Source organism: Heteronotia binoei, chromosome 5 (genome assembly GCF_032191835.1).
Source record: "Heteronotia binoei isolate CCM8104 ecotype False Entrance Well chromosome 5, APGP_CSIRO_Hbin_v1, whole genome shotgun sequence".
In the NCBI taxonomy this organism is placed as follows: Eukaryota; Metazoa; Chordata; class Lepidosauria; order Squamata; family Gekkonidae; genus Heteronotia; species Heteronotia binoei.
Genome location: NC_083227.1, coordinates 13892513 through 13906299, shown reverse-complemented (window position 1 = coordinate 13906299; position 13787 = coordinate 13892513). Strand labels below are relative to the sequence as shown.

At 46.7% G+C, this 13787-nt stretch overlaps 1 protein-coding gene across 2 annotated transcripts in view; it reads left to right on the top strand.

Annotated features, from left to right (window-relative positions):
• The window catches only part of LOC132571058 (oocyte zinc finger protein XlCOF6-like), a 64610-nt gene that overhangs the window by 14123 nt on the left and 36700 nt on the right, over positions 1 to 13787 (top strand). The gene's annotated exons all lie outside the window — the stretch shown is intronic.

The following is a 13787-nucleotide window of genomic DNA, read 5'->3' as shown; positions in this document are numbered from 1 at the left end:
ACCCCACCAGCTATATGTGGCTCTGCTTACCGTACCTCATTCCTTGTCTGAAGAAGTGGGCATGCACACGAAAGCTTACCTTCTGAATAAAACTAAGTTGGTCTTAAAGGTGCCATCGACTCCTGTTTTAAGAACATAAGAGAAGCCATGTTAGATCAGGCCAATGGCCCATCCAGTCCAACATTCTGTGTCACACAGCGGCCATATATACACACACACACACACACTGTGGCTAATAGCCACTGATGGACCTCTGCTCCATATTTTTTTCTAACCTCCTCTTGAAGGTGGCTATTCTTGTGGCCGCCACCACCTCCTGTGGCAGTGAATTCCACATGTTAATCACCCTTTGGGTGAAGAAGTACTTCCTTTTATCCGTTTTAACCTTTCTGCTCAGCAATTTCATGGAATGCCCATGAGTTCTTGTATTGTGAGAAAGGGAGAAAAGTATTTCTTTCTCTACTTTCTCCATCCCATGCATTATCTTGTAAACCTCTATCATGTCACCCCGCAGTCGACGTTTCTCCAAGCTAAAGAGCCCTAAGCGTTTCAACCTTTCTTCATAGGGAAAGTGTTCCAGCCCTTTAATCATTCTAGTTGCCCTTTTCTGGACCTTCTCCAATGCTATGATATCCTTTTTGAGGTGCGGCGTTTTGTTCTACTACTTCAGACCAACACAGCTGTCTATTAGGCATTAAAGTTGTGAGCTACTGCATTAAATGATTGTGTTCTGGGGTCATCCTTCCAGAGCTAAGTGTGTGAGCTGGAGGGTAAAAATCTGTGGGTTAAGAACATAAGAGAAGCCATGTTGGATCAGGCCAATGGCCCATCCAGTCCAACACTCTGTATCACACAGTGGCCAATTTATATATATATACATACACATATATATACACACTGTGGCTAATAGCCACTGATGGACCTCTGCTCCATATTTTTATCTAACCCCCTCTTGAAGCTGGCTATGCCTGTAGCCGCCACCACCTCCTGTGGCAGTGAATTTCACATGTTAATCACCCTTTGGGTGAAGAAATACCTCCTTTTATCCGTTCTAACCCAACTGCTCAGCAATTTCATTGAATGCCCACGAGTTCTTGTATTGTGAGAAAGGGAGAAAAGGGCTTCTTTCTCTACCTTCTCCATCCCATGCATAATCTTGTAAACCTCTATCATGTCACCCCGCAGTCAACGTTTCTCCAAGCTAAAGAGCCCCAAGTGTTTTAACCTTTCTTCATAGAGAAAGTGTTCCAAGCCTGTAATCATTCTAGTTGCCCTTTTCTGCACTTTTTCCAATGCTAGAATATCCTTTTTGAGGTGCGGTGACCAGAATTGTACACAGTATTCCAAATGAGACCGCACCATCGATTTATACAGGGGCATTATGATACTGGCTGATTTGTTTTCAATTCCCTTCCTAATAATTCCCAGCATGGCGTTGGCCTTTTTTATTGCAAACGCACACTGTCTTGACATTTTCAGTGAGTTATCTACCACGACCCCAAGATCTCTCTCTTGGTCAGTCTCTGCCAGTTCACACCCCATCAACTTGTATTTGCAGCTGGGATTCTTGGCCCCAATGTGCATTACTTTGCACTTGGACACATTGAACCGCATCTGCCACGTTGACGCCCACTCATCCAGCCTCAACAGATCCCTTTGGAGTGCCTCACAATCCTCTCTGGTTCTTACCACCCTGAACAATTTAGTATCATCCACAAACTTGGCCACTTCACTGCTTACTCTCAACTCCAAATCATTTATGAACAAGTTAAAGAGCATGGGACCCAGTACTGAGCCCTGCGGCACCCCACTGCTTACCATCCTGCACTGCTCATGCTAACTCAGTTTAGAGGGAACACTGGCCCCATCCTAAGACCCTGATGTGGGCCCAGTGTGGGGGCGGAGCTGCCAGTTGCCGGCCCAGAGTGGAAAACTGGCAGAACTCTGTGACCAAGGTGCAGAGTCTGGCAATGCCAGGGAAGATCATGGAAACAGCACCAATCCTCTCTGATTGACAGAAAGCAATGAAGCAAGTCGATGCGGACACACCCCTTGCTGTCAGCCTTTCCCGGACACAGGGTCAGGAGGAACGCATGGCACATGGACACACATCACTGTGAGGATGTGTGCCACAGATGTGAGTTCGAGAGCCCGCCAGCAGCAGTGTTTCGCAAACTGGACACGCAGGGAGAGAACGTGATGGTTCCAACTGCATCGCCCCTTCCCCATCACTCCTTATTTGGTGGAGGCAGCCATAACAGAAGACCAAATTCTCCTACCTGCACTGGGGTTTGGTGAGAGGAAGATATCTTTTACAGACCCTGGGGCAGCAAAACACCAGGAGAAACACCAGGGCACAGTCTCAGGAGGTAAATACGCCCTCTAATGTTTAAATTGTTATACTATTCAAAGTTCTAATGAGTTAGTGTTTTGTACTATAAATACTTTTATTGTTGTAAGCCGCCCTGAGCCTGCTTCGGTGGAAAGGGCGGGATTTAAATCCAATAAAATATAAAGCCAATTAAAAAAATAAGACAGGGGTGGCCAACGTTAGCTCTCCAGATGTTTTTTGGCCTACAATTCCCATCAGCCCCAGCCTTTGGCCATGCTGACTGGGGCTGATGGGAGTTGTGGGCAAAAAACATCTGGAGAGCTACCGTTGGCCACCCCTGACATATGGCTTTCACATGTATTGTGTGGCTCTTGAAGCTCCCACCACCGTTGGTCAACTTGGAGAAGGCATTTGTCTCTTACTGGTGATCTCAGATACTTCTCCAACCCAAGTCAGTTGGCAGCTTGGACAATGCATTTAAAGGTTGCTTTCTTTCCACCTCTCCCTCCCCCAATCTATTTGCCTGCCTTCCTTCCTTGCAGATCCGAAACATGTGATGTTCATGTCTTGCGGCTCTTGAACATCTGACGTTTATTCTATGTGGCTCTTATGTCAAACAAGTTTGGCCACCCCTGCTCTGAGCTGTAGACTAGTCTTGTGAACAGAAATTCTGCTTTCTGAGTTATTGGCAATAAAGATGTGAGCTACTGCATAAATTAGTTTGTTCTGGGGCCTTTTTTTTCTCGAGCTAAGACTAAAACGTGTGAACTGGAGGCTAAAAAACACAGGAAATCCCCACGAGAATGGACTTGGTGGGGAAAATTCTGGAAACAGCAGAGCTGGACTTTTTATCCCAGCTGTTGGCTGGGAAATCTAAGGAAGAAGCAAGAAAATATTGGATGAAATTTTATGCCTGGCTAGATACTCAAGACTTTTAAGATTCTCTCGTGTGAACTTATATCTCCTGAATTCTGAATCTGTATTACAAGATTGTCTTTATTGGAAATGTCAATTTTAATAGGTATCTTAACAAAAAAGATTTATAATATAAAATATCAAAATGTTGATGATGCATAGTTTAGAGGTAACAATATGTGACAATTTATGTATTTTAAAAAAGTATTGCAAATGTAGACTTGTATTCTTTGAAAGTATTTTTTATGCAGATTAAGACTGATTTGTAATCTTTATTGCTTATCCCTTCCTACTCCCTATTCCTAATTCCTTGAAACTAATAAAGAAGAAGAAGATATTGGATTTATATCCCGCCCTCCCCTCCGAAGAGTCTCAGAGCGGCTCACAGTCTCCTTTCCCTTCCTCCCCCACAACAGACACCCTGTGAGGTGGGTGGGGCTGAGAGGGCTCTCACAGCAGCTGCCCTTTCAAGGACAGAGGCTCAGAGCTGCCTACAATCTCCTTTCCCTTCCTCCCCCACAACAGACACCCTGTGAGGTGGGTGGGGCTGGAGAGGGCTCTCACAGCAGCTGCCCTTTCAAGGACAACCTCTGCCAGAGCTATGGCTAACCCAAGGCCATTCCAGCAGCTGCAAGTGGAGGAGTGGGGAATCAAACCTGGTTCTCCAAGATAAGAGTCCGCACACTTAACCACTACACCAAACTGGCTCTCAACTTTTAAAACTTTTAAAACCTTGTAAAAAAACACAGTTTAGAGGGAACTCTTTGGTGGGTTCAGGTCTAGTGAAGGGGGACGCTGGCGAGAAGGCCCAGATGGGATCGAATGGGATGGCCCCTTCATGCTGATTGGATGGCCAGAATGCCAAGCATTTTGACTGGTCCTTCCTTCCTTACTCTCCCCCTTTGGGGTTTTCAAAGTCCAAGGAGGTCCCAGAGATCCCCTGGAATTACACCTGGTCTTCAGATTACAGAGATCGCTTTGAGGGCAGAAAGCAGCTGCTTTTGAAAGGTGGACTCTATGCCATTATACCCTCCCCTCTCCAGACTCTATCCCCAAATTTCCAGATGTTTCCCGACCCAGAGTTGACAACATTCAGCAGCGGTCCTTTCCTGCTTTGGCTCCTCTCTTTCCCAGCAGCCCTTGTGCCTTAATGGGGAGAGGTTCAGGAAATTTTCTGAGCTCCATTCTACATGCAAACGTTTCATTCCAGCCCAACGTCAATTTTACATTGGCCCTACATCAGCAGGACATGGGTGTGGCTTTGGGTGGACCTATCTCCGGATACACTAAGAGGCCATCCAGAGTTGTTCAAGGACTGAACTAAGTCTTGTTCCCAAAACAGACTGAACTCTGGAAAACTGTCCTTCTGTCAGGGGGAGTTGCCCCCCCCTCAGGTGGCTGTTGGGACAGAGTTCTTGCCTAACACTTCAGGCCTATGAAAGAGATGCAGGAAAGGGGAAAGGCCTCACCAGTCCCTCCTGTCCTTTTGGGGCTCTGGTTTACCTTACAAATTAGCCTCCAGGACAGACAGAGCCAAAGGAATGAGAGGCTAAGCTTGTAACATCTCTAAAACACCAAAACACTTTTCTACTTAAGTACCTTTCTACTTAACTTTCCCAAAAAACACCATGGCAGCACATTTAAAATACCTTTGTATGTAAGTTAGCAAAATTATATTAAACCTGGTGTTCAAACCACAAGAAGCACTTTTGTTCTGATCCACCGGGTAATTCTAACATGTCCTTTACCTTCCTCCCCCACAAGACACCCTGTGAGGTGAGTGGGGCTGGAGAGGGCTCTCACAGCAGCTGCCCTTTCAAGGACAGAGGCTCAGAGCGGCCTACAATCTCCTTTCCCTTCCTCCCCCACAACAGACACCCTGTGAGGTGGGTGGGGCTGGAGAGGGCTCTCATAGCAGCTGCCCTTTCGAGGACAGAGCCTCATTTTTTTTTGTGACATGTTTCTTCTGTGTCTCTCCTTCCCCCCAGAGAGAAGCCTCTCTTCACAGCCAATGAATAAAGGCCTCTTTTCCCAGATAGAGGTGACTCAGTGGAAGGGGCAGGAGATGGAAGAGCAGGACCCAGGAGGACCTGAAACTGGCAAGACAGCAAGCAAAGGCCCCCTTCTCCAAGCTGGGAGTGGTGTTGAATACTGGGAAAGAGATCTGCCGAAGACCATGTCGAAGGACGCCAAGACCTCAGATGTACACTGCAAACGCTTTCGGCAGTTTCTCTATGATGAGGCCGATGGGCCCCGAGAGGTTTGGAGCCAGCTCCATGGACTCTGCAGCCAGTGGCTGACGCCAGAAAGGCACACCAAGAAGCAGATCCTGGACCTGGTGATCCTGGAGCAGTTCCTGGCCATCCTGCCCCAGGAAATGCAGTGCTGGGTCAGAGGATGTGGGCCGGAGACCAGTTCCCAGGCAGTGGCCCTGGCCGAAGGTTTCCTCCTGAGTCAAGCAGAGGAGAAGAGGCAGGCAGAACAGGTGAGGGGACTTCCTCCAATATGCCTAATTCAAGCTACAATGTCTGGCCTTATCCAAAAGGCTCCAAGACAGACATTTGTCCAAGTGTTAATCAGCCAAAAGGGAAATTTAGAGCCTCCTTCGGCTGCCTTTTTTACTAGAGAATTTCTGATTCCTCCAGATAACTCATAAGGTCTGCTGATAAATGTCTGCAGAATCTAGGACTGGGGCAGGATCTATTCCATGGGCTGTTCCATTCTAACTCTCACACATCTCACTCACTGCTCCTTGACCTTGATAGCCCAGTTTAGCTGGATCTCATCAGATCTTGGAAGCGAAGCAGTATTGGTCTTGGCTCGTACGTGGATGGATGCAGTGGCAGGCAATGGCAAACCACCTCTGAAATATCTCTGGAATTAAAAGCAAGCCTAGCTAACTACCTAGTGTCCCATGTCTCTAAAAGAACTACAACTTCCGGCTGTCAGACAGTCTTAGGATCTCCTGACTATACTGTACACCAGGGGTCCTCAAATTATGGCCCGCGGGCCAGATGCGGCCCGCTGAGGACGTTTATGCGGCCCGCCGGGTTATGGCAAAATCAGACCGGAAGTGACGTTCGACCTAAACTCGCGTTAGCAACGCACACTTCCGGCACTGGGCTGAGGCGGCGGAGACAGAGTGTGAGGTGATACCGAGGTGAGGTGGGTTCCCAGGCCGGGGTGTGTGGTGTGGGGAAGGGAGAGAGATGCAGAAGACGGAGAACTGACGGCCTGCAGCCTTGTACAGTAACGGCAGTCCGGCCCTCCAACAGTCTGAGGGACAGTGAACTGGCCCCCTATTTAAAAAGTTTGAGGACCCCTGCTGTACACAGTATAATCAACAAAAAGGGTTAATAAGGCAGGTGATGAATGAAGCAACTACTGTGACGCGCTGGCTAACAATATTTAATAAAACCATTTTAAAACCTTTTGCATAGGGCACTGCCAGAAGACTTTAAGAGGTACCCCTGGCCTGCTTAAAAACTTACACTTAAGTGGCTTTGAGCTAATTTGCTGTCAAACGAATGGCTTGCTCGAAATTAAAATTAAAAATAAATACGGTAATTATAGAGAGTAGAAGAGCAATTGACCATCTGAAAGAACAGCTTGCTTCTAATAAAAATATCGTAGAGAGCTATAAAGGCCAGCAAACTCCAGAAGGCTTGTGCATCTGGTTAAAAGAATAAGTTTGGACTGGCTTAAGCTCCAAATATAAGTATATGCACTTAAGTGTAATTGAGTGAAAAGTTTTTTTACGACAACAAACCTTAAGAATGATCTGTTTCCGTTCAGCATTGTGGTATGCCTTGTTAGAACTTTGGTTTATTCCAGGATGAGAGAGCTTGTCGTAGAAGATGTTGCAGAAGAGCATTTACATTGGGTTGTTACAAAAGGCCGGTAACCCTGGGAGAATTTTAGGAAGGATTACTCCTGAGGAAGTCCATTGACGAAAGGAGCCTACATCCGGGCGCTCATAGGACTTTTCTTGTAATATTGAAATGTGAGAATGGATCTCTGTTATAATACGAAGTATAAAAAGATAATTTACAAAGGCTTTAAAATGGTTTTTATTAAATAGTGTTAGCCAGCACAGCACAGTAGTTGTTTCTTTCATATACTGCTCACAGTGCCATACTTTAATTAATTAATTAATTCCCCTTGCTGCTGTTTCAGATGTGGGGGCCATCCCTGAAGGTAGAAGTGACATTCCCTGAGGCAGAAGGAGCTTCCTTGAAGCAAGAAGAGAGAGCACAAGAACCCGCTCAAGATGTCCTCTCCTTTGGTGAGGACTCTTTCTGCCTGGATACAATTGGGGCAACCCGTGCATTTCATAGGTAGAGAATCCAGGCCAGGGAAAAATATTAAACATGTCACAAAACACAGAGTTAATCTGCAGAACTCAACGTCTACTAATAGAATACATTCATGGAAGGCCGTTCCTCACATTGATTCAATCTTTATACTTCACCCTCCTTCCATGAGGCAGACAAATCTTGGCAGAGCTATTCAACCTGGTGAATAGAGGGACAGCAGAGCCAGTTTGGTGTAGTGCAGGGGTGGCCAACGGTAGCTCTCCAGATGTTTTTTTTTTGCCTACAACTCCCATCAGCCCCAGCCATTGGCCATGCTGGCTGGGGCTGATGGGAGTTGTAGGCAAAAACCATCCGAAGAGCTACTGTTGGCCACCCCTGGTGTAGTGCTTCAGTTCGCGGACTCTTACCTGGGAGAACCCGGTTCGATTCCCCACTCCTCCACTTGCACCTGCTGGAATGGCCTTGGGTCAGCCATAGCTATTGCAGGAGTTGTCCTTGAAAGGGCAGCTGCTGTAAGAGCTCTCTCAGCCCCATCCACCTCACAGGGTGTTTGTTGTGGGGGAGGAAGATAAAGTTGATTGTGACTGCTCTGAGACTCTGAGATTCAGAGTATACAGCGGGATATAAATCCAATATCATCATCTTCTTTCTTCTCTGAAAAGCAGTTTCTGGGGGCCAATAAAAATGGGAAAATTTGCGTTCTGTGTCTGTGCTTATCAGGGCATCTGGTGGACCAATGTGGGAAATAGGATGCTGGAATAGGGACGGCGGGCTATAGGCTGGAATTTAAGGGAGGGGCTTGGGACAGAAGTGGTGTCATGTTTGTATTGCGTCTGGCTGAAAACCTGGTTGAGAAGTCAGCCTGCCAAGAGACGCTCTGAAAACTCACTCACATTAAAGACTCCAGATGTGCTGAAGTCACATCTGGCTTGGATGAGATGGTGATGTGTCATACGAAGTCATTTCTACTCTCCTCTTCCCCCCTCCACCCCCACCATGCCTGACACAGGTCTCACAGAAGTCTGAAATACGTTGGCAGCATTTATAATCCCTGAGGCTCATAGGCACCGGGAGCTTCTCTTCTGTCTCTCGATAGCAAGACAGGCTCCTGCGTTAGAACGACAGTGCGGAACTGCGCAGAACGCAGGAAAATACACTCCTCTGTAACAAGGAAATCTCTTATATCTCTTATGTTGTATGTGATAGATCCAAATGGGCAACTGCGTTGGTCTAAAGCAATAGAACAAAGTAGGAGTCAAGTTTACCTTTAAGACCAGAATGTAAGCTTTCGCGTGCTAGAAGCACACTTCATCAGACAACAGGATGGAACGGCAAACAGAAGTGTGCTTCTAGCACACAAAAACTTACATTCTGAATAAAACTTTGTTGGTCTTGAAGGTGAAACTTGACTCCTACTTTGTTCTATTGTATGTAATAGTACAATACTACTTGAAGTGCTCTATTCATATCTCTCCTACACTAACAATGTACTCTAAGCTGTTTTTCGAGGTTTTCAAACTGAAGCCTTCCACCCTTGTAACTGGAAGGCTTTACCTAAAGAAAGACCTCACTTCCAGTGGAAACGATAATCAGGGAAGGGACCACAGGAGCAAGAGACCTCAGCATCTTTCTGAGAGTTTTCTTTTTGTCTTGTTAAACAATTATTTGAACCAGTTTGGTGTAGTGGTTAAGTGTGCGGACTCTTATCTGGGAGAACCGGGTTTGATTCCCCACTTTCAGCTGTTGGGATGGCCTTGGGCCAGCCATAGCTTTCGTAGGAGTTGTCCTTGAAAGGGCAGCTGCTGTGAGAGCCCTCTCAGCCCCACCCACCTCACAGGATGTCCGTTGTGGGGGGAGGAAGATGAAGGAGATTGTGAGCCGCTCTGAGATTCGGAGAGGAGGGCGGGATATAAATCCAACATCTTCATCATCGTCTTCTTCTTTGCGCTCCTGGGAAGGTGGTGCATGAAGATAACAGAGAAGCAAGTGGAATAGAATGTTGTAGGCAACACCGTCCTTTGTCTCCCTAACAGGCAATGGAGAGATGCTGTTGGGCCGTCGTCTTTTTAGAGGTGTGGAAACGGCTGCTGCGTCTCCAGTCCAGGTAGGGGATTTGAGCAGGGGACAGCCAGGGTCCCCCCTTCTTTCTCAGAGGGGCTTTTTCTCCCGCAGTTTCTACAAGGTGTCTGGGCGAAAGAAACTATGAATGCCACTCCCTTTACCCTTGCCAAGGCACACACCTGTCCCCTTCCGGAGTACTCCCCACCAGGGTGCGATCTCTGTCTGGCACAATCTCTAATGAAGGGATCTGCTGTTTCTTTCAGTGTCCATTTTCCTTTGGGGAGGTGGCTGTGAATTTCAGCGTGGCAGAGTGGGCCCTGCTGGATCCAGACCAAAGAACTCTCTACCGGGAAGTCATGCTGGAGAACTCTGGGAGCGTGGCCTCTCTGGGTAAGGATCTTTCATAGGTGTCAAAGGTGTGAACTGCAACCATTACGATGAGGCGTGTATCCAAATTTTGAACAGGAATACAGTGTTTTGACTCCTGTCTTGTTACTTGACAAAGGCAACTGAAGCCGGTATTGTGGCCATCACCCAAGCCACTGAAAAGGTCCTCAGAAAGTCTCTGGAGTTGGGAGTGAGCAGTGAAGTGGCCAAGTTTGCAGATGACGCTAAATTGTTCAGGGTGGTGAGAACCAGAGAGGATTGTGAGGCACTCCAAAGGGATGTGTTGAGGCTGGGTGAGTGGGCGTCAACGTGGCAGATGCGGTTCAATGTGGCCAAGTGCAAAGTAATGCACATTGGGGCCAAGAATCCCAGCTACAAATACAAGTTGATGGGGTGTGAACTGGCAGAGACTGACCAAGAGAGAGATCTTGGGGTCGTAGTAGATAACTCACTGAAAATGTCAAGACAGTGTGCGATTGCAATAAAAAAGGCCAACGCCATGCTGGGAATTATTAGGAAGGGAATTGAAAACAAATCAGCCAGTATCATAATGCCCCTGTATAAATCGATGGTATGGTCTCCTTTGGAGTACTGTGTGCAATTCTGGTCACCTCACCTCAAAAAGAATATTTCTGCACACATTTTCTTAGGGAAGCAAGCCGAAGTACTGTCCCCAGCCAGGTACCTTTTCAACATCACTATCCCAAAATATCGGATAGCTTTCTCAAAAGCACGACTCAAATGCTCTTTTCTCTTCGGTGCTTTTGGGACGTTACGCTGGGTACCCATATCTGGAAAGATTGTGCCCCTGCAATTGCAATGAGGTGGAAACAACTCTCCACATCGTTTTGCGGTGCCCTAATTACAATGACTTGAGGGCAAGATTAATCTCTCCGATTCTTGGGTCCTTGGCGGGCAGGCAGGAGGATGAGCAAATTGCCTTCCTCCTGTCTGAGGCTCATTCTGATGTTTCATCTAAGATTGCCCGTTTCTGTTATGCTGCTCAGTTGGAAAGGAGGAAAATTGAGAATGTAAATCTTGGTTATGAGTTTTAACAATATGTGTAATAGTAGGAGTCAGGAATTTTGTGTAAGAGGTGATGGGTTTGTTTTTATGATTTTGTTTTTGTTTGTATTAAGCTGGTCGGATGACCGTGAATATAGAACTACTACTAATAGGTCAGAGAGAGAGGAATATTATAGCATTGGAAAAAGTGCAGAAAAGGGCAACTAGAATGATTAAAGGTTTGGAACACTTTCCCTATGAAGAAAGGTTAAAACGCTTGGGGCTCTTTAGCTTGGAGAAACGTCGACTGCAGGGTAACATGATAGAGGTTTACAAGATTATGCATGGGATGGAGAAAGTAGAGAAAGAAGTCCTTTTGTCCCTTTCTCACAATACAAGAACTTGTGGGCATTCAATGAAATTGCTGAGCAGTCAGGTTAAAACGGATAAAAGGAAGTCCTTCACCCAAAGGGTGATTAACATGTGAAATTCACTGCCACAGGAGGTGGTGGCGGCTACAAGCATAGCCAGCTTCAAGAGGGTATTGGATAACAATACGGAGCAGAGGTCCATCAGTGGCTATTAGCCACAGTGTGTGTATGTGTGTGTATTGGGCACTGTGTGATACAGAGTGTTGGACTAGATGGGCCATTGGCCTGATCCAACATGGCTTCTCTGATGTTCTTATGTGACACAGAGTGTTGGACTGGATGGGCCATTGGCCTGATCCAACATGGCTTCTCTGATGTTCTTATGTGACACAGAGTGTTGGACTGGATGGGCCATTGGCCTGATCCAACATGGCTTCTCTTATGTTCTTATGGGTCACAGAGTGTTGGACTGGATGGGCCATTGGCCTGATCCAACAGGGCTTCTCCTGTGTTCTTATGAGACACAGAGTGTTGTACTGGATAGGCCATTGGCCTGATCCAACAGGACTTCTCTTATGTTCTTATGTGACACAGAGTGTTGGACTGGATGGGCCACTGGCTTAATCCAACATGGCTTCTCTTATGTGACACAGAGTGTTGGACTGGATGGGCCATTGGCCTGATCCAACATGGCTTCTCTTATGTTCTTATGCTCTGGAAGAAGGCAGATCTCTATTCCTCTGTTGCCAGCCTTAAAGCACACCCTTCCGCCTGGATGGGATTACAATCAGCCTCTCTGGCTGTGATCTGGAAATGATTTGTTCCACCCTAACACTGCTTTAGATTTTGGACTTTGATCTGGACTAGGTGTGGCCAAACTTGCTTGACGTAAAAGCCATGCAGAATAAACATCAGATGTTCGAGAGCCACAAGAGAAGGAAGGAAGGAAAATAAATGGAGGGAGGGAGAGGTAGAAAGAAAGGAACTTTCAGATGCCACATGGCATGGCGAAGTGATTAAAGAGAGAAATTCTTTTACCTAGCTGGCCAATGGGGTGGGGTGGAGGGGGGGAGGCTTGAGAGCCACACAATATGTGTGAAAGAGCCACATACGGCTCCGGAGTTGCAGTTTGACCACCCCTAATCTGGACCATTTTTCTGTCCTTCCAGGACAATTTTTAGTCTTGCTTGGATTTCTTTCTCTCTCCACATAAAAATCCTCTCTCTCTCTCTTTCTGTGTCTGCATTTGTGTGTGTGTGTGAAATAAGCCAAAATTATGAGGGAGACTATGATGGAGACAGACAACATCCATGCTTCCAAAGAAACCCTGGAGAGTTCCTCAAAAGGATCTCAAGAGAGGATTTCGTTCCCAAGTGGGCTGGCTGAGAGTGAGTATCCTTCATGGTTATTGAAATGTACCGGGTTTGATGCATCAGCAGACGGGCAGTAATGTGATCGAAGCTCTTTATTCATGATACAGCATTGCCATGGTTAAACTAACACTGGAGAACTGGGCCAACGGGGCCAGCTATATACACTTAATTCCACCAGAGCAAGTGCCTTCTCGGTTGCGGCCCCAATACTTTGGAACACCCTCCCAGAAGCCATCAGGGCCCTGCGGGACTTATTGCAGTTCCACAGGGCCTGTAAGACTGAACTGTTTCGGATGGCATATGACATCTAATAGGAAAGGGCTGCCACATCTGGATCTATCGCGCTTTAGTACTAACTGCCTGGGATCTGTACACACTGAGAAAGGAAAATACTATATGATCTCCCTGAAGTAGCACCACTGCAATTTATTTGTTTTATTGTTTTAATATTGCTCATTGTTTATTGTGTATTTTATGCTGTTAGCCGCCTTGAGTCTGCATGGAATGGGTGGGATATAAATATAACGTAAATAAATAAAAAAAATGCTCCCGTGCTTCATCGTCATTGGATCGTTTAAACCAGCTGGGGGCCAGCTATTGGTCCGGGGAAGCAGAGATTTGGATCCTACTTCCCATTGTCCCCAGGCTCAGTCTTAAAGGCTTCCAATGAGCCAGGCAGGAACTAAAAACCCAACATTGTTAACTGAAACACATCCACAACAATTATGTCAAGGGAAGAAGAAGACTGCAGATTTATACCCCGCCCTTCTCTCTGAATCGGAGACTCAGAGCGGCTCACAATCTCCTTTGCCTTCCTCCCCCACAACAGACACCCTGTGAGGTGGGCGGGGCTGAGAGAGCTCTCACAGCAGCTGCCCTTTCAAGGACAACTCTGTGAGAGCTATGACTGACCCAAGGCCATTCCAGGGGGGAAAGGGGAAGGAATACCCATGGGACTTCTGTCCACTTCTAAGCAAATCTTGGTTTGTTAGAATTATAAAGGCCGGTGGGCAACACAAGAGAGGGG